Below are 23064 nucleotides of genomic sequence, written 5' to 3' on the forward strand. Positions count from 1 at the left end.
ACTAATATTTTTGAAATATTCATAAAAACGAGAAAATAATAATTATATGTCATGTTTTCAATTATGTTTGTAATTTTATTGTAAATATTTTAATATATATATATATATATATATATATATATATATATATGTCATGTTATGTTTTTTTCTAAATAATTATCTTTGTATATTTTATGAGTAGATAATTATGAAATGTTCATATGATTACGCTACTGCGTAATTATATATTTAAATGTGTTGTTTTGTTTGTTCATGTTTTCATTTTACAGTTTCACTTTGTATATACTATATATCAATGTTTTTGTTTAACTAACTTGTTTGTTAGCTTTAATAATTATTACCAATATACTTTTGTACTTAGCTCAAATGTTTTCTTTTCCTTTTAAATATTGAATGTATATTAACAGTGAATTTTGTAAAGTAAGTAAATTAAGCTGGCAAAACAGGATAGTCTGTGATAAACTTTCTGTTGGAAAGGAAAACAAACACTTTATGTTAAAGGTAAATACAAAATATTTATTGTACTTATAAAGATGTAAACAATATCTTAAGAAGATATTGTACTTTGATTTGTAACTTGTTAATGTAGCGTTGTTACTATATATGCACACAGGAAGGCTATTTTTTCAATCTCTAGTAAAGTAGAAATAAGAACATGAATACATAAATTCATCAGAATAAATCTAGTCATCAAAGTACTCATATAACAACTTGACGTAAACGTTTCAACGACCAAATTTTGTCATTCTCAGTACATGTTTCTTAAGGCCATCACACTCCTTGTGGAACTACATTTTCTCATCTACTGTAGAAATAGTGTTAATAAATTCTGAATTACTGCTTTTAAATTACCTTGTCAGGTAAAAGATGCCTGTGAATTATATATCTACACAATGCTATCTTGTTAATACCGCTTTACGTGATGGAAACTGGTATGGATTTCTTACTGAATCGTGTTGATTCACGGGTGGTTTACCTCTTAAATCTGTTTTGTTTATCCATTTTACCAATTCCAAATTTCTTCTCAGTTCAACGGAATCCTGCAACTTATATAACAATCCTAAGCACATTTGTAAATTCATTTAACTTGCTATGAAGAACCGGTACGAATATTCCACTGAAACATTTTGACGAAACTTTTAAATTCTGCATTGTTTTCAACTTTACCGATACTCAAGTAAAAATTGTGGCAATGCCGACCAAGATACATATCTGTGCTCCAAACTTAATACACTTAACAAAATTATAAATCTTCGAACAACACTTTATTTTTCACTTGCTAAACATTGTTCTAATGCTGCTAACTCAAGATAGCACACTTTGATATATCACACAGGAGCAACCCTGTGCTATTTCTACATAGCTACAGTTGTAATTAAGGTATTCATCATATCTTTGCAACAGTTTATGCCCTCCGCAAAGTAGATGCTTTTTTTTTTTCTTTTTACTTAGTTATGGTCGCTATAAGCCTTTGTTAGCTTCGGGGTGCACTTTCATCTCTATAATTTTGAACTGCACACATGTCTTTTCTCTCGTAACAATTTTGTCCAGGAAACCCTTCCCTTTCGCTTCGTAGCGTTCCGAAAATTTCAAGGCCGAGTCAGCAGACATTTCAGAAATGTGAATTTACGTCTTAATCGATTTCCGCCCGTGACTGCCTTTGCCATTCACCTTGGTACGTCCCTTTTAAAACTTTATGTGCCCTCGTACACGTAACTATCATTCATAAAGTTCTCGCTCTAGAGCTAATTCATTCGATGACAAATTGTGGCTGAAGCCTAGAGAAAGCGATTTACAGCATTAGCTTACACTTGGTAAGCACTACGATTACATTTGATATGTTTCTACGCTTGATACTCGAAAACTATTAACATGGAGATTGAAAAAATATACATCTATATTTATAGTATGTGTAGGTAGCATGGGCGGAGCTATGGGGGGCATTGCCGCCACAAATTTTTGACAAAAAGTAAAAATGCCACTTATAAGACCCTTCAATTCTCATTTGTATTTACCGTGCCCCCCTCCCCAGCAAAAACGGTCTGGCCCCCAGCATACAATTCCTAACTCCGCCCATGGTAGGTAGGTAGGCTGATATAAAGGTAATAAATCGTAAGAATCGTTCATAGGATTAAAATAAGACATACCGTATATATAGTGTGTAAGTGTGTTGGTAAATAGCTAGATATAGAGGCAATCTTAAATTTTAAGAGTCATTCACTCGGGCTAAAATAGGATGTAGTCTTGAAATATATATATATACAATATGTGTGTATAGAGGTAGGTAGGTAGATAAATGTAGAGGTTACCATAAAAATCATTAGACTAAAATAGGAAATAATGTTGAAATATATAGAGACGCATAACTCTTGTAAATGAAAAGGTATCCAGTAATATTACAACGGATATAAAAGTATGTTAATGTAAAATTGATTTATTTGATATAATGTTGTTTGGCAAACTTTTAAAATTAGTATTAAAAAAGTAGTCTTGTCAATGAATGAACTAGATTTTCCATTTTTCCTTCATAGGATTGTAGAATTAGAAGAAATCGCAATTAATTCCAGGTATATGCTATTTCTCCTTTCGTTGTAGTAAAAGAATATTTATTTTTTTAAAACAATGTTAAATGGGTTAAATTATGTAAGATGTGGGTTGCTTAAGAATGCTAAGAAGTTAGGGTGTGCGTGTGTGTTTTTAAGTAAGATTAGATGGTAAATAATCTACGAAAAATTATATTCTCCCTCCCTCTCTCTCTTTTTATTGAAGAATAACACAATAAGCTTGTTTAACTAAATTTTCATTTCATTTCAGCAGACTGGTAATTTAGAGGTAATTTTGTTGTTCAAATTTCATATATATTGCATATCAGTAAATAAGGTTACATGTGTTATTTTAATAAAAGATAAATTTTACAAGTTGTCGATTACCTTTCTTAAAATATGTTTATAATTCGTTGGTTTCCAATATTGATAAGGTCATTATGGGTATTAGTATATTTATAAGGTTGTAATAATAGTAATTTTTCACGTAGAATGTTTTCAACATCATAAGTAATAATCTAGTTCTATTCACATTGCTTAAATTATCTAAGTAATATGATAATATAATGTTCCTATATGTTACTTTTAAAAGAATTTAGTTTAGTAAATTTTGTCACTTGTCAATCCATTGTATTGGTTTTATACAATGCTCTTTTGTTGTCAAATGGAAACCTATACTCTGGCTTCTATCTTTGATCTGTGGTGTATTAGTTAACAACATCATTAATTGCCTACATATATAATTATTAAAGTCAAATGTGTTTTGTGTATCTTCAGTCTAGTCTTTTGGGGTTTGCCCAGTTTGCATAAGGTGTTTGTCGCCGCATGTTGAGAGTCCGTCTATGTTCGTCATTATATATTCTGTTTATTTGTTCAGTAAAACTTTCAGTTGACATATTCTGTATTATAGGTCTCATTTTGTTTCGTTTTTGTCTTCAAATAATCTTGCTTTACTCTTGGCTATTTAAATAATTAATCTTTTTTCGCTAAGACTAATTTTTCAGTTTGTTCTGGAGTTCTTCATAGGAAGAAGCTATTTAAAAGGTAAACGGTTATTTATTGATGACTGATATCGTAAGTATTCTGATCTTCTTTAATTTCCTACTAGATTGGTGCACAGTAATGCAGGATCTTGGTTCACAGGTTCCAACACCATCAATATAGTTCTGCCAATATCTGTGGTTGTAGAACTGATAAAATCTCATAACGCATTCTTGATTTGGTTATTGAAGACGTGTTCGTGCAAGAAGCAGTCCAAGTGTAGAAAAAGGTGATAGTGGGCGAGAGGTCTGACGAATATGTTGGACGATAGGTTGAGTTTCGTATCCTAATAAGTTTTCGGCACTATTATTACTAACATGATTGAGCCTTTTATGTTCAACAATGCTGGCCATAGGCGTTGAACATTTGATGCATTTGGTCAATTTCCTGATAATTTTCAATCTTGATGGATTCGCGCGAATTGAGGGGTTCACTCCATCTAAAGATCACTACATAATTGCCATGATCTTCGGGTATAACTGTTGTATTAGAAAGTGTTTAGAAGCAGAAGCACAATCTAGCTTTCGCGCGAAATGTCATACAAGATCTACAACGCGTTCTAAAACCTAATGTGTTTTATTGTGCAGGAGCAGCGTTTACTATCATAATCATAGATTCAGTGGTAGAGCGTTCACCTCTGGTGCAAGGGGTCCCTGGTTCGATCCCAGCTCACGCCAAATGAACTTTGTGGTGGACAAATATCACATGCGTGTTTTTTTTCAGGATTCTCCTGTTTCCTCCCACTCTTCATTCCACCATTCCATTTATTTCTCATCGTCACTGTCTCCTGAGCCTCGTCGGCATATCCATAGGACATAAAACTGAAAGATATCGTTTCATTCATTTTATTTCATAATCATAGATTCTACCATTACTGCAGGTAGTTTGTCGCAGCTGAGACGCTTCCATGCATCACGTTCTTCAGCTAATCCCTTCGTCTTGATGTATTAATTTTCTTTTTTAATACCGTTCATCAGCTGTAGGCTCTTTCCCTCTTTCTTTTCAACTTCACCTCAGCTTCTGATATAATGCCTTCTCAGCGAATGTCCCAAGTAGTTTCTCTTCCTCTAAATTGTACTTTTCTCGTCCACTATTTCTAACACTTTCTTATTGATTTCCCGTTCAACCTAGGTAAATTTCTCTACTCTTCTTCACAGCTGTATTTAGAAAGCCTCCAATCTTCCTTTTTTTTCTTAATTAAAAGTACCAATTTGTTCGATTCTTTGTACATTCTTGTGCTACGAATGTGTCTATCTTTTACTCATTTCATAATTTCTCGAATACCGTGCGACGGAAATCCTGTACAACTTCTCGCATCGTTGTCCCCGAGTCTGGATGTCCTTTAATTTGCAATCAGCATTAAACCAATGTTCGGGATTTACTTTATCTTCTGGCTTAAATACCGATGACAGAGCTGGCATGCTGCCCAGTTATTTATGCACGCCACAGTGAAATTTAAATTTGTGGAGGTAGATTCGACAGAAATGGTTTCAATACATAAAACAGAAACATAATCCATACTTTCTACGAAGTATATAGCTAAAATAAGTAACACATAAGCTGTTGAACGATATATAACACTTTATGTATAGATAACATCACTATGATCACAGTCATGTTTTACATTGAGGTACCCCAAATCCTGCATTACTTGTGCAACAACTCACTACTTATCAGATAGTTATGAAGGTACTATAGTTAAAAGATTGTATTAAAACTAGTAGTTTAGCAAATATTCTAACCAAACGTCTTCTTAAGCGTCATTTTGCTAGAATCTTTCTGTTATTCTTGTTTCATGTTTGTGTTTTGTGGCTTTTCCAGGAACGAAAAAGAAGGAAGATATCAACATAGCATTTATCTAGTATATAAGGGAAAGAAGAGACATGTTTAACCTGGTAATAGATTAAGTTTAATAATAATTATTATAATAAATAGCGATTACCTAGGTTCTTTGTGATTCGAGACAAACCTATAACTCACATTTTCTAGTAATTTGAGAGTTAATAAACCGTTGATTTCTTGGTTGGTTGGAATTTATCATCCATTTTCAATACAGGGGCTGTATGAGATGTAGACCTATAAGGTGCAATACAAATTTCGGTAAAACAATCAAATTTCAAAGTCCTCCGACCGAGAATCGAACTCGAGGTCACGTGTATCAAAGGTGCGCACTCTAGCCACTAGCCAGTGGAGACGGATAATAAATGATTGAGAATTGGTGATTTGTTGCAATGTGTGCTTCAAATAATTCTTCTTTCTCTCCTCAGTCATAGGTTGGTGGGCAACATGGAAATGTTAAAAGAGCTGTTTTATACTTTTGATAAGGTCTCTTCTTCTAGCTATTCTATCCTTGGTCTTCCTCTTCCTGGTTTTTCTTCTGCCTTTTCCTTTATCAACACGATGATCCAATCGGAATGCCGAATAAGATTAAGCTTCCTTTAGTACGTCTTCATTCCTTTTCCTTTCGGTCCATTCTGCGCTAACACCACATTTCAAATGTTTCCAGCTGGAATATTTCAGGTTTTCCCAATGTCCGTATCTTTGATCCGTAAAGCGCCACGCTCCATACCAGAGTATTATTAAGTCGTTTCCGAATGTCTAACGACACATTTCTTGATGTTGGTAGTCCTCTTTTCTTATTGAATGCTTGTTTAGCGTGCGCTATTCTGGAACTTACGTCCTTTTCACTTCTTCAGTCCAAGAAATTAGACTTCCTAAATAAAGGAACGTCTTAACGTCTTCAATTTTCTCTCCCCCTAGCCATGCATTTACCCCTTCCTTTCAAATAATTAGACACCATAAAAATAAACATCATCATCAAAATAAACAATGATAGAATTTTTTAAACCTTTATTTGAAGTCGAACTTCCCAAGTAAGGAAAAGAATCTTAGAAATATACCGCGATCTCTGAGTATATATTGGAAACCTCTTTTATATTTCATAATCTTAAATCTAAAATCTTCGCGGCCATCGTCTTGAGTTTTCAGTTTAGTTGATATTTATTATTATTATTATTATTATTATTATTATTATTATTATTATTATTATTATTATTATTATTATTATTACATAATATGTAGTACATTATGTCTGTAAGGAAAATAGATGTTACAAAAGAATATAATCGGTTGTACGGTACTAGCATTGAGAGTATGAATTAATGAATTATTATTAAGGTTTCAGATCTTGCACCTTATTAATATTTCACTTTTTTAGTATTAATCAATGAAACTAATTCAGTAACAGGAATGAATAGTTGATGTTCTTTAATCTTAATTCATTTTGCAGGATTTAGTCTAGTTATGTGCTACAGAATAGAGAATACGTTTCAACTGGAAATCGAACATGAAACTACAGCACCGAAAACAACTTAAGAGTCGAAACACAAACACACACACACACACACAGAAACTATAAATGAAATATAAGTAATATTCTTTTGTGACTTCTATTTCATTTAGTGTTACGTTAATGTATGTTTTATTTTTAAGGAAAACTGCAGAGGTGGCTGCAGTACATTTTTAACTCGCCTAAGCCGGTCCCCAGCCCGGTTGCAAAAGCAGGAGGGAAAATGTACGGCCAACATTCAAGATTCAACGGCACCTGGAGTCAAATTTACCAAGAGGACCATGACTGTGTAAGTTTAGCCTAAAATCATTAAAAATATAATAAATTAAAATATGCATAATACAATTGTTATTTACGTTGACTGCGTATTTTTTTTCAATACTCAGCCATGTTTCGTCCTTATACTAGCATGACGATGCGTACAAAATAATGAATAATGAATAATAAATAATAAATAATAAATTGCGTAAAGTGTGATAATGAATAATAAATTGCGTATAAAGAAAATTACGCATTCAAGATAAATGACAATTTTACTGTTTAATCTTATTTAAGGTATGCTCGTTTTAAGTAGCTTTTACCTACAGATTTGTAACTTATATTAAAAATATGAATCCTTCAGTCGAAAATGGAACCCAGGGCATTGTAATCTGTGAAATCAACTTTTACTTATGATAGATAGATAAATAGATTTATATGTGAAACTTACTAAAGAATTAGAGCAGTTTCCTAGTGGTCAGGGAAGTAAGGGGAAAAGACTGGAAATCAGGTAAAGTCAGGGAAATTATGAATGTATGAGAAGTATCGTATCTTCAGAGTACTTGATTGTCAGAGGTTTATTGGTAGATATTAATGATCACAATATGGAATGTTACTCAGATTTTTATGGGCGGTTAAGTAGAATGAACCTATGAGCAATTGATTATTATTTGTCTGTATAGAATAATGTTGTCATATATAAATATTCTCCGTTATTTATTCCTTATTTATATGTCAATGTCATCCGACACCTGTCATGAAAATCAGGGTATTTCTTGCCAAAGGTCAGGGAAAGTCAGGAAAAGATTTCTACAGATCAGTAGGAACCTTGTAGAGTTTTGAATTTTAGCACCTTAAGCTAAAATTACAGTTTAATTCAGCCACTAAAAAATAATATCGTCATTTTGATGTTACGTTTTAGACTATTGCGTTTGTTTGTCTCTTGAGGCAAGGAAAACAAAGTAATCTATTTGATAAGAAAAGTGGCTCACCTTGTGTCTCTGGGTTTATTACTTTAATTGAATATTTTTTTCTCAGGGAACGTCATCAGCACCATTTTTATCATTGTATAACCGATACTTAATTTTACGAGAGTAGTTCTACATGCTCCGCCTTTCACATAGAAGGAACCCTCGTAGGATAAACAAACCACAGTTATTTTTCAACATAGTACCCTGGAACATGAACACGCTTTTCCAATCGGCTTTCCAGTGCTTCAGTTCCAGCGGAAAAAAAGTATTTTGATTGGTCCTGCAAGCATTTTTTTCACAACATCCATAACCTCTGAATCACTGGCAAAATGTTTTCCACGAAGATGTTTCTTTATGTTGGGGAACAGGTGGAAGTCACTGGGGGCCAGGTCTGGAGAATGAGGGGCATGAATAATTTTGAACCCTGCTGCATGAATTGCAGCCAACACAACTTGGGAGGTGTGGGCAGGAGCACTATCGCAGTGGAACAACACACCATGAACCAACATTCCGCGGCGTTGTTCCTTGATGGCAGTACGTAATTGTGGAATTAAGTTTGCAAAATAAACACCTGTGATCGACTTTCCCTGTTGGAGATAATGTATCAAAAGAATTCCTTCTGCATCCCAGTAAACAGATGCCATGACTTTTCCCTTTGATGGTTGAACCTTGAATTTCTTTGGTGATGAAGAACTGGAGTGTTTCCATTGCATACTTTGGCGTTTACATCCGGGATCGAAGTGTGAACCCACGTTTCATCCATTGTAACAAATCTCTTTAGAAATTTTGGCTTGTCAGCCCTTATTGTCCGTAACAGGTTCTGACTTGTTACACAACGTGTCCTCTTTTACTGGGCCGTCAGCATCGGTGGCACTCAACGTGCAGAGATTTTTTTCATTAACAAATGTTTATGTAGAATGGAATGCCCACTGCCAGTTGAGATGCCACATGTCTCAGCTATATAGCGGACAGTCACTCACCGGTCTGCTAAAATCACGTCATGCACTTTTGTAATCATTTCTGATATGGTCACCGTTGCAGATGGACTACCACCATGCTTATCTTTAATGCTCATTTAAATCCACGACACCATCTCTTCACTAGGTTATATAAGGGGCTAGAGTCTCCAAGAGTTCCCAATATATCTGCACGGATGTCCCTCAGTGTTAGATTTTTCTCAAGTAAATATTTTGTCATTGTTCGGACTACACTTCTTAGTCATCAGCCTGCAATAAAAAGAAAAATTGTTGTAAATTCTTGAAACTTTGTGGATATTAGTCTAAAGTATGCTCAATATTATGTATAAGTCTCTTCTGTCACTAGAAATGGGTCATGCCGAACCACCCTCGTACATTTCCTGTTGAAAATCTTGTTTTCTTTTATTAACAATTAGTGCAAAGTATTCAGTGACTTAATTTTGATTTTTGATTACCCTTAATAATTGTGTATTTTACAATTCACTATGTTTACAAAAGTACCATTTACATTAACATCTCAATATGTCTTTAATTTGTGCTCATTGTTGTTGTTAATCAGTTCAGTTTTGGCTGTTGTAAACACTAATTCCTCTGGCAGATTTAACATTTCCCAAATTTAGTGGATTTTAGAACTAAGGTCGTTGAACACCTATTTTAGCTAGTGTAGTTTGTCAATTAGATTTAATCTGAAGGTTAGTTTAAATTTTTATTGACATCAAGTGTGAATTTGTGAAATAATTTTCAATTGACCATTCAACTTCAGTGAAGGCAACTGGAGAATGCATCCACATCCAATGTTTGAAGTAATGTAAAATATCGTCAGGAAACATCTATTGAAATCCTATTTAGGCTCCTTGAGAATTTAATCTTAACGGTGAAGTTGTGTAAACTGGAAATGATCCGTGACAAAAATATAAATAATATAATAAAATATAAATAAATATTTCCATTAATTTTATGTTTTACTTGAGATGTTAATGAGAAGTTGTTGTTCCATCTGTGATCTAGGATGCCCTTATCTAAGCTGAGTTTAGGTCCTTTGGGCCTGATGAAAAAGAACTAAAACACATTTATTTCTGTCTTATTCGAACAAGGTTATGAAACTGTGGTGCATTCTATGTTATTTCCTGTATCCTGCAGATGATTTGAGAGACCGGAAGTGGGAGGGGTCTCCCTTTCTTGATATGCTCTTTAACCGTGGTTGAAATGTTCCTCTTTGTAATACCAATATAGGATTCATTACATTCGCACGAAATATTGTAGATACCTAAAGCCAGTTCATCCTTAACATGATTTTTGTATGTTTGTATGTTTCGAAAGTGATACCAGATTTTATGAGAAATTAATTGCAAAGGTATTGCCTATTTTTTTTTTTTAACCCTTCAGAAGTAAGAAATACATTTCTCGTCATTTTTCCTGTTGTTTGTTTTTTCACAATACAGTAGATTCCCTCTCACCTGCCCTCGGCTGGTCCGCCACTCCGGTTCATCCGACCGTGCTCGCGCCGAACTTGTCCCGAGTCGTCGGCGACTCAAGAGGCCCACTGTCGTTTACTGCCTTCGCTGCATTGTTGTTTACTTGCTGTTACCGCATATGAGCTTTAGTGCTACGTCATCTCTTGTATCGTTTCTTTCGTTGTGCGAGTTTTCTGCACTGTACTGTGCAGTTTTTAGTGCTTACTGTTCGTTTGTTTTTACTGTAGAGAACAATACAGTCATTTTTGAGTTCAGAGATTGTTTATTTTACTGTAAATCCACATTTTTCTGTATTTTCTGATAATCCGACCTTTTTTGCGTTCCGACCACACTCCCAGTCCCAAAGGTGACGGATTAGAACGGTTCTACTGTATTCCCATGCTGAACTTTTCAATTTTTCTAGCATGTATGGGACAAAACCATTTTTCTTCCTTAATCAAACAGTATTTCGATGTTTTTATTGAGTTCTGTTTCTTTTATAGAATACCTGAAGGCTTTTAAAAGAAGTTGATCCAAATATTCGCTTTGATGGCGTGCGAATGTGCCGATTCTTTGTTTTTAAAAATCAGGCTTTTTTTTCGTAGACCGAAGTGAAGAATTTGTTATGCTTCCTGTAAATGTGGATGTCCAGAAAATTAATTCTGTTTTCTGACTTTTCTTCTGTGATGAATTTTATACTATCGTAAATGTTCTTGAATTCTTTGATTACGTCTGACAAAGAGGCTAACGGAAGTGTCACTCACCGATTTGAATGAAACTTTTGCATACTTGTAGAATATCAAAAAATAATCGACACGTATTTTTTTGTTTCGGCAATAGAGAAGATTTAAGAGTGGAAACCACCCTTTGAACGTTAGGGGTGGTCTCTAAGCAGAGACCGAAAACAATAATTTAATTTAGAAGAAAACGTACCACTAGGGGGAGAAGAGTTAGGACAGCTGATTGAGAATCTTACATCAAAATTACAAAATTCAAAATGGCGGATTCAACATAGTGATTACAATTACAAAATGTCTTCTAGTTTGAAATGCTATGCAGTTAACCAAGAACAATTGTAGTTGGCAGAGATTACTGCGAGGAGGTTGCAGACCAATTTGAAACCCCTTTCTGTACTTATTTTAATGAGATGCTTGATTAAAGTGAGTCTCTGCACCTCTCACTATAACGTTTATAGGGACACAAACAGTAGAAAGTGTGGCACAGTATATAAATCTATGACTCATAACTACACCATACAGCCTTTAATTTCTGAAAATGTTTTGTTATCTCCGTTGTTAATTATTTTGCAGGAAAAGAACGGAACATTTGACCCTGTAGTCCAAAACAACCTCTTTTTAATCTGAAAATGTCCTTGTGAAAGCATCAAATTCGGAAAAATTAACATCAGGTCTTGTGAGATCATAGTGTCAGGAGGTTTTTCTCCCAATGTCTAATGCAGAGCCCATTTGATATTAGATTCCTGGAGTGGCCACGATTCATCAACTTTTCAACTATTTTACGAACAAAGAGTACCTCAAAATAGAAACCATTCTGCAGGAACAACTGGTAGGATTCACCGTCTTGAAATGTTCGTCTTTAGGCCGTGGAAAAACTTCTTGAGACATTTTACTGATATTGTCCTGTACAACTATAACATAAATTTACATCTCCGTAAAAATATAATTTAGATTCAAATCAGATTCATAATCAGTTTTCTTCTCCCAGATTTGCAAATCTTATTAGATATGCGTGATACAAAAACAGTTATTTGGAAGAAGATGGTGCTCCGTTTTGCGATTTGTCACAGTTATTGCTGTAATAAGGTGAGCTTGGTGTAAACATTGTTTATGCATCAGACACTTTTTTACGAAATATCATTACTGCGAAGCATTTTTTCAATAAATTCATAATTATAACAATTGAGGATACATGAAGTACGTAAGTACCCCGAATAGGGAGAGATGCAGAGACTCACTTTAATCAAGCATTCCGTTAAAATAAAGGGGTTTCAAATATGTCTGCAATCTTCTCGTAGTAACCCTTGCCAACTATAATTGTTCTTCTTTAACTGCATAGCATTTCAAATTAGAAGACACATTGTAATTGTAATCACTATATTTGATCCGCCATTTTATATTTTGTAATTTTGACGTCAGATTCTGAATTAGCTGTCCCAAAACCCCTCTGGCAGTACGTTTTCTTCGATATTAAGTTATTGTTTCCTCTCTATGCTTGGAGATCACCCCCGAAGTTCAAAGGGTGGTTTTTACCCTTAAATATTCACCATTGTCGAAACAAAATAATAATAATAATAATAATAATAATAATAATAATAATAATAATAATAATAATAATAATAATAATAATACGTGTCGATTATTTTTCAATGTTCTACAAGTATGCAAAGTTTCATTCAGATCGGTGAGTGACACTTCCGTAAGTCTCCTTGTGAGAAGGTGTTCTTATCTTTGTAGATAATCAAAAAACCATCAACGTATGTAACAAAAGTATCTAAAGAATTTGTGTTTCTGATGGCTAAGAATTTTCTTTTCGAAATTATCTATGACTATATTGGTAAGTAGAGGAGATCCCATCTCAAGATCTTTTTGGTTGTGTATATGTTCTTCAAATTAGAAATAATCATTGTCGAGACATCATTAAAGGAGTTTTGTGACTTCGTAAATGATGAGATCGGATGCCTTGCTTCTCTTAGTTTCCTCTGTATGCAGATTATGACTAAATTGATTGGTATTGAACTGAACATAGCTGTGACGTCCAGCGAAGGTAGATGTAAATTAATTAGTGATATGACTTCCGTACTTTTCTTGATGGAGTATTCAAAACTTGTGATGATGTCAGAAATGAAAGATATTAGCCACTTAGCCAGTTTGTAAGTTAAAGAATTTCTGCCTGACATATAAAAGTAAGAATCCGGTGATACAGTAATAAAAGTGATGCTGCTGACGTTCCAAAAGGAAGAAAATATTCAATTGAAGTACTAAACACAGAAGCACAAGGTGAGGCACTTTTCTTATGAATACGTGCCCTATAGTTTCTATAAATAGATAATCTACTTGATATTTTATAACCACAAATCCGTGGGTTCTCTTATATTTGTCCATATTGAAACTTTATATGTCTTTCAATTTTTAGTTTTCAATTGACAACTATGAAACTTATCATCAAAATTTTACAAGTGTACATTTCCCTTCTTTGATTCACTCGTTGAAATTTAATGTCCTCAGCACCGACGCTGCAGGTGACTGGGAGTTACCTCTTGAAATAGAATCCGAGCCATACCTTGGATTAACAGGGTCCGTTTACAAAGTTTCAAGACTGGTCTCAGAATAACAAATGTATTACGCATTTTTGTACAGCGAACTATAAGTCCTCGAAATATGACCCTTGGGCATCAACACACCGCTGCCAGCGTGTTTTCCATTGTTCATAGGTTCCCTGAAAGTCTTCCCGCGCAACGTTGTGAAGGGGCATCGTCGAAGTCGCCTGGACCGCTGGAATTGTGTCCAGAAATGAGGATCGTCTTGGAAACGTTCAAGCATTTCTTCGCAAACAGCCAGGCCTTCCGTTTATCCGTCAGAACTTTGGGAATAAGTTTGGCACAGACTTTTCTCATCTTGAAATCTTCTGTCACTAGCTTGAACACCGTAGTCGGACCCAATCCCAGTTCATCGGCAATTAATCTAACACTAAGGCGACGATCATGTTTAAGAATTCATGCACTTTCATCAGATTTTCCTCAGTTTGGCTTGTTTCAGGTCTCCCAGAGCGGTCCTCGTCTTCAACGTCCCCGTGGCCCTCTTTGAACCTCTTGTGCCACATTAAAACTATTGCAGGTAACATGGCGTCTTCTTTGTAGGCCTCTTGAATCATATGAAAAGTCTGTAACTGTTTTGTTCAGTTTCGCACAGAACTTCACGGCATAACGCTGCTCCAAATGCCGCTGCATTTTCTACTCACTCAGGTTTCGATGGGGGTCACCGACACGCACTCACGCCACTAGACATCTATTCACTCCCACGTTTCGGAGGCAACTGACTTTCGTGTGGACGGTTAGCTGACATCTTCAACTACCGCACTCTGTCAGTGGAACGGATCTGTGCGTGCGCCCCTACTTAGGTAACACTCAGTTTTGAAACTTTGTGAACGCACCCTGTATGTCTGAGGCTTAGTATCCTCACCAGAGTACAAGCCCAGGACTATGTGCATTAGTTATTTGGAGACAGAGTGGCAAATCAACATCATATTTGAATATATATATAGAAAAACTGGTGCAATATTAATCTTATGCCCTTTCACTGAGTTCAGGGTCAGATAGTCTTAGAGGTTCGAGAGCATATCATCCAAGTGTACCACAAAACATGTGACGAGGTTCCCTGGCATCTCGTATGTGGGGTGGAATTCACGATGAATAATAAACGTTTTTAAAATAGTGACTGTACTAATATTTACTGCGTCGAATATTTAATTTACTATTAACTGTACTGTTTCGGTATTTCCTGACACCTTCCTCAGCAGCCTGGGCAGCTCTCGTATAATTCAGCTCATTTCTCATAATTTTATCTTGTACTATTTCGTATGACGACAGACTGTAGGCAGATTATACGAAATTTTCTGACAAAACAAGGGCACCAACAACATCAGCCAAAATTAAGAAAATTGAAATTTTAGAATTTAAAAGATTGGTTGGAAACAAGCGAATGCTGGTATATAAAATCAGATAAAGAAGTTACGTTTACTGATTTAGACAGATAGGATTACACAGAAATTAAAAGCAGGATTCTTACAAATCTGGAAAGCAGGTAAAAGTCAGAGAAAATGAAACGAAGGGAAAATGTCAGAGAAAAGTCAGGGAAAAATAGTACTTAACCTGAAAGTCACGGAAAATTGGGAATTTTTCTCAGGAAATGAAACTATTGTCCGTCTTACCTACTTGTTAAGATAAGCCAATGATTCAATATTTTATATTGAGAAAGGCACTGCAAATAAAGACTTTTCGTTGAGTTTTAAGAGTTGTATTTATAATATGTAAACTTGTTAAGTAAAATAGTTACTACTTCATGTACAGTTGTACACAACATTATTTCTAATATTAAGAATGCAGTTTATGTAGTACTTTAATTTGTTACACTTCATGTTATAAATTGTGACATTTCTTTCTGTTGGGAACATTAACATTAGTGTAGAAGTATTGATAAGTAAATGAGGGTAATTTCCTATTGCTCTATGCTTTTTCACACTGTAATAGACTATAAACAGTTTTTTAGAATATGTGACAAAATTTAAATGCTGATATCAATGAAGAAAACTGAGGGCAAGGTCTAAAAGTTAAAAGTGATCTAAAAGTCCCAAAGAATGTATATATAAAATTCGAAAAAAAAAATTGTATTCGGAAGCTTAAAGATGTCAAGGAAGAAGACAAATGCAGTTTCTTCAGTGATTGTCAAAAAATTTGTATAGGTACTACTAAAAAAGTACTCGAAAAATGTCCTCTTAAATATCCTCTTATTCGTGTCATTTCATGCCTTGATTGTGCCCGGATAAGGATGACGAAGTGCTTAGAAATACTCCATAAGTTGTCTCGTCTCGATGATGTTAAAGCAGAACTAGTTCACTAAGAATCTGAATCTTTTCTTCAGCAGTCTTAAAGTGTGTTGGCGTCTTATTATAATTCAAATAAAAGCAAAACAAATCTTGATGAGTTTTATAAATCAGTTCTAAGTGGCAAAAGTTAATTTAAACACTTGTGGAGTATTGTGAAAATGATATTGATAACTTCACATGGAAATGCCAGTGTAGAGTCTGGTATTTCTATTAACAAAAGTTTATTGGTAGAAAATTTGCAAGAGGCTTCTTTAGTAGCCCAACGACAACTGGTATTATTTGGCCTTCATAGGTGGAATTAGATGTATTAGTGCTTCAGATCCAGAACTCTTAACTTCCGTAAAAGGTATGAGAACAAGATATAATCCTGCCTTGGAAGAAAAGAGAAAATGAGAGGTCTCAGGCAATACTTAAACGGAGGAAAATGGCTGAGTTAAAAGAATTAAAAAAAAAGAAAGAAAGAAAGAGAGAGAGAGAGAGATGAATTTAAGAAGAAACAACAATTGGAAGTAATCATAGCTATCATTGTTAAAAGTTTTTAAGTAGTATTCCTACTTACTTAATGTCATTTAAGTTCTTTTTGCCTTTTAACACGTTGTGCAATATACTCGTATATAACATTATTAATGTTCTATTCTTTAACTATTAATAAAAAAAAATTCGGTAGAAGAAATGGAGGTTAGGGGATTGGCATGGACAGCTCTAATGTGCGCTCCCCATAACTTTTCATTATGTTAAACTTTCAAATATTTTTACGTTTGAGGGAAAAAATTCAGTTTACATTCTCATGATTGCATATACATTTACACATTATTTTGAAAAGTTTAACTCATTGTTTCATTTTCTCATTTTATTGAATTCGAAGAAATATTGAGAAGTTCCATTAAAGTTTTTTTTTTTTTTTTTTTCGTTAGGAGCGCGTCTTATTTTCTTCGAAATTAACAGAAGCAATTTGTTGACATTTTAAAAAAAAATCTGAAGTTACAGCCGCTCATTGGGGAAAAGGGTATTTTTTTTCTTTTTAAGAAATTTAACGTTGATGTGTAATATTATTTGAAGATATAAAGTTTCTTCATTAGCTCACATAGCAATTCCTTAGTTAACTTACACTGGTTTGCTTGTCTACTATTATGAGCCTTTTGAATGGCTCTGTGTCTGCTGTATAGTGTTGCAAGCGAAAAGTAGCTGATCTTTCGCAGCACACAGATTGAAAATGACTGACTGGCCCAAACCTTTATTTAGCGCTTACAGGCATTCATCATCAGTACACCATTAACTTATTAAATATCGCGGGTCACTGAAAATGGTTGGTCTTGCACCTGGAAAGCAGGGAAAATTATAGAAGTAATTTTGTAAGAACCCTGTAAGAACTAAAATTAACAACAACTACATCATTTGAGTACCAATTCTTTGGATGAAGTTTCATGGGAAGTCAATAATTTATTGAGTGAATCGTAGGTCATAAATGAAAAACTAGCTGCGAGTTTAAAAACGCATCCTCCATTTCTGCTACTAATCTTTGGTTTACCGAAAGTGTATAAAGAAAGCGAAGTGGTTATCCAATTATATTTTTAAACACACGCAAGAAATCAAATATACTATAAATAAGTGTCGATCTTAAAACAGATATTTACTCATTAGCCAATGTCATGAGTGAAAGTTAATGACATTAGACGTCATGCTCATGCATAATTCTACTCCAGTCCATTTTGCTATCCAATGCACTCAAAAATGGCTCAAAATCAACCAATGGAACGATGTAGAAATAAGAGAAGTTGTAGTTTTGGAGCCTTGCCCTACCACAAGCAATAACACGCACAAAAAGCGCCCATGTCAACTGTAACTCAGTAGATGTGTAGCGCAATGCAAGATGTGCAAATGATCAGAGATTCAAAGATCAGGAATAACACGAATAGCCACTAGAGGGCAATAATGTCAGCAGTCACTGTGCCGATGTTGGAGCCAGTGGAACGCAACAACGCATGACGTGAAGGTTCCAATCGACCACGACAGATCACAACACGGAAGAATCGTCGCCTTGTGTGTGAAGCATTACGTAACCCTCTTACTTCTGTCATCCAAACAAAGTAGTGGGCTCTCTAGAACACCTTATGTCCTCTGCGTAGGTTGCCAATAATACCAGTGCACGACCACCAGTCGATACAACGTGTATGGAGTGGTGTCGCACTCAGACAGCATGGAATCCTCATGAATGACATCGGATCGTGTTCAGTGATGAATCTCAACTCTGGAACAACGACAGATGACCAGTCTGTGGTGGCGATGGGGGAGAGGTTACATCCAGCCAATATTGTGGAAGAGCACACAAGTGTCACTTGGTGCATCATGATATGAGGACCTATTACATACGACGTTCGATCACCTCTCGTAGTAATTCGCAGAACCTTGACGACACAGCGATACGTGGGTGAAATTCTACGTCCACATGTGTTATTCCTTCTGCGGGAGCGCGCTGGTTCAATCTTTCAACAAGGCAACGCCCAGCCACACCAAGCGCGTGTGTGTATGGACTGTCTCCATCATGATGAGATTCTCCCCTAGTCAGCAAGGTCAACTCAATTGAACACATTTGGGACCAGCTCAGACGCCAAATTCGCGCCACTACCAATCTGCAAGATCTCGAGGTCAGCTACAGCAGTTTGGACGGACTTGCCTTAGGCAACAATACGACTCTCTTTTAAGTCGGATAAACGTATATATCTGCGCCTGAGAGGCGGATACAACTTATACTGATTTACAACACGTATAACGCTCGTACAACACCGGATTTGTCGGATATCGTAATTATTACAATAAAGTTGTATGGCCTTACAACTAGTAAAGTTTCATTCCCTCCAATTGCTTCTGGGTCAGTACATATGTGAACTATTTTTCCACTTAGTCACCATCCCTCTTGATGCTTGTTAGTGAGAAGAGGAATAAATTTTTTTATGCCTTGGGCAAAGAAGTCTTCTGCCACCTCTTTTGCCCAATTCTTCACCTCCACCTTCACTTCCTCGTCAGTTGATTTTTTTTTCCAGTCATGTGCATCTTTAGGAAGGTGAACAGATGATAGTCTGAAGGCGCCAGGTCAGGGGAATTTGAGAATCAGTCAAAATCGACGGTCTTCCAATTCTTTGCTCATCGTGCACATCAGTACGACAGTTTTTAAGTTCACCATATCATTTAAACACACTCGTACGATTCATAACTCCTTCACCATAAACTGTTCTGATTTCGTTAAAAACTTCAGACGAAGATTTTCCCTTCACTACGAGATAATGGTTAGCGGCAGATTTTATCGACATCTTTCACGGGAGAATTTACTGTAGCCACAGTTTTAGTCGTACTGACAAGTGATCGGGCTCGCTAGAAAGGGTAAGCACTAAGCTACATAACAGTGTGACCAACATAGCAATAAAGCTATCCCTCTGCCTGTGAGGCCACTGTATACTTATTTTGTGGACGTGTCTAGTATGTTAAACAGTTTATTTTCCTATTAATGTTGTATCAATTGTTTAATTTAACCATTGAATTCATATACAGCTTATTTTACACAAGACGGTAAGAACACATTTTATATTGAAGCCAGTAAATTTATCTGAAAAGAAGAATAAATGAATACACATACAAGAAATAGAATAATATTCTATTAATAAATTTTAAATAAAATTCTGTGTGATAAACAGAGATGTAATGGGGCATATACGGGAGTAGACCACCTGAAATTTTTATAGTCCAGCGTATACTCACCTTAAATTTACGAAAGAATGAGCGTATATTGCGGTGCGTATACGCCAAGTAGTCTTGCGTATACGCTATACTTTTGAAAAATTTCGAACGTATGCCTACCAAAAATTCGAGCATTACACCACTGGTGATAAACAAGTAAAATCATACGAAGAAAGTTATAAAACAAACAAAAAGAATTAACGAATTCATTGCTAACCTGAAAAGTTCAGGGTTCGCATCTAAACTGGAAGATTGGGGAACGATTTGATGTTTAAATCTGAAAATCAAAGTAATCTCTAAATTAATTTTATTGTTTATTATTTGGATGGTGCGTACGCAAAAGTTAAATCAAGTTAAAATTCCAGTGGACTCTTTAATTAAGTTTTAGGCTTAAAACGATATTAGTACCATGTCTATCATAGTTCTGCATGCTATCCTTATCTAAAGATAATAACGAGTTAACTGCCGCAAACGGTGGCCCTGAAATACAAAGTTTACGGAGAAATGAACAGAATGACACTAAATGTGATAATGAGAGTAACAAAAGTTAGAAAGGTCATCACTGTAGGGTGATTAATAAGGGAGAAAACGTAAGTTAAATTATGGACTGTATATGTTCGCGGATTGATGCGATATGAGGTGAGGTGGCAGTAGAGCATGATTTGACACTGTTTCAAACCCACTGTGTTATTAACTGACTTAGAATATTTCCACTGGTGTATTATCATGGGGGTTAAGGTGGAGCAAAATGAACCCTACGGGACTTCTAACCCAATTCGCTCGCTACGCTCGCCCAGCTATGTTTCTTATCATAAGTAAATCACTTTTTTTATCAATAAAGTTGAGCAAAGTGGACTAAATATCACATGATATTACATCACGCACGGATGATGCAACTTCAATGTAAATTTAACTTCACCCTTTGGGAAGACATGATATTTAATCGGCCACATTGTTTTAGTCATAAATGAGTAGTGTGTAGTTTGCAGCACTTAACAGTTCCAAGGTACTAATTTTGCGCAGTAATACTATACTGATGTATGCGGATGTAGGAAAGAGCAAACGAAGCATGAAAATAAGAAATATTTGTGATTAATAGTGAACAGTGAAGGCCTTCAATGAAACAGGGGTAATTGTAAGTAAAATATATGGAAGTAAGAACATGTAAGTTGTAATACAACGTTGAAAACAGGTTCATGTGGGTTTTATCCGGGGTCGCCATCTGCGGCAGTTTAGGCTATTATAACAAAAGTCTAGGTCATAGATCATATCAATAAAACATGCACGCTATATATACAACAATAACTACAAGTTAAACCAGAAACTTCCAATAACTCGACAGCTTCTTACTTCGAAATAAGGGAAATGTTCAAATAACAGCAATCACATAACCTAATAAAGAAAATTAAAAGGAGAAATAGCAATAAAATACAGCGGAGAAAATAGAAAGAGTAAATACAGGGTTATTCAAAAAGAAAGAACAGATTTCAAACATTTATTTCTTCCAAACTACAAAAGATAGAAACATGATTCGAACGTTACTTGATTAAGAAAAGTTTACAATTTAAACAGCCCGGATAGAAGTTCCAATCATGGCCGCATTGGCGCTGTTTGTCTGTAGTCATGGTGTCCACATTCTGGAAAGTCAGGGAAAATCAGGGATAGTCAGGGAAATGGATTTTAGTCAGGGAAAGTCAGGGAAATCACAAGAAAAGCTTGCCAAGTCAGGGAAAGTCAGGGAAAATGCACAAGAAATTGTACGATCAATTACAAACATTACAATTAGAAAGATTTCTTGTATGTTTTGCAGTTGATTCCTGGAGGGACAAACACCATATGTTGATGGAAATGTACAAGTATTTTTGTATTCACCTTCTGATGCTTATCAGAAGGTACTTTCCCGCCTTCCTAGCGGCTCATTTTTTTCTTCCGTTTTTTTTTTTTTTTTTTTTTTTTTTGTTTGTTTGCTTTTTACTTGACAGTAGAGTATTTTGAATCTCTTCTTGGTTTCATACATACTTTATTTTCATCTTTTTCTAACACCTGTACTATAGGAATACCAAGTCAATATTTCAGGCTCTTTGGTAGGCTAAGCGAAAAAAATTCAGTTGTTAATATCAGTTGAAATGTTTCGCACGACCTGAGCCCAATAATGAAACATACCAAAACTGAGGGCTTGTCTAGATACTTAATAGATTGTTTCGCATGGCCTGTACCCAATGATGAAAAGCAACAGGATGATTCAAAAGACTTGCACCATAAACTACATCCGTCAATGATGCAGGCATAATGGGCTTGCTTATTCCGTGAGCGCTTGCTTCCCGTAAACAAACTTGGCCTAGCTGTCAGTCCAAAGTCCTTATCAGTTAACTATTCCTTTAAACACAGTGTTTTTTATATAAACAGGGCTCCCACTTGTCCTGTTTTCCTATATTTTGGAAATTTGTGACAATTATTATAGGACAAATATATATGTCCTTTATTTCCTTTATTTTTCAAGTGCAGTCCCAATGATGATTTAAATTGCTACATATTAGCAATATGCTAATTGTGTCTTAGGATTTTTTCTGAGGGACTAGAATATGCATATGCCTTTATGAGCTATACATATTTGCTAATTTAATTGTATTTAAATTTTTCTTGTATAGATCATTAGTTTACAATGCCAAGAAAAACTCGATTTTGCGATCAGTGGCTAAGTGATCAGTCCATATTTATTTTATTATTATTTTTTTAAGGATACAGCAGGTCTACTAAGTTTAAAAAGTAAAAAGATACTCTTATTTTGTATTAATCTAAATCTTGTTTCCGGTTGCCCTTGGAGGTGAAGGGTGACCTTTTCTTACAATACATTTATATTTTTTTCTGTGCTTCAGAGCATAATATTCTATTGTATCTACCTATCTACATAATTTCTAAACCGCAAAAGTTGGACCGCTTTGTAGTTACTAACATTGATATACTTACGAGATAACAGGTGCTGATAGTAAACTGTTACCCCAATTTGATTACCATCACTAATATATGTACGAGCTTTCGAGAACTAACTCACTGTTATCATCAGGCTTAGATGGGAGAATAGGATGGGTGAGGGCAGCACGGACGATGATGTGAACA

This window comes from Thermobia domestica, chromosome 18, assembly GCF_964235325.1.
Source record: "Thermobia domestica chromosome 18, izTheDome1.hap1.1, whole genome shotgun sequence".
NCBI lineage: Eukaryota > Metazoa > Arthropoda > Insecta > Zygentoma > Lepismatidae > Thermobia > Thermobia domestica.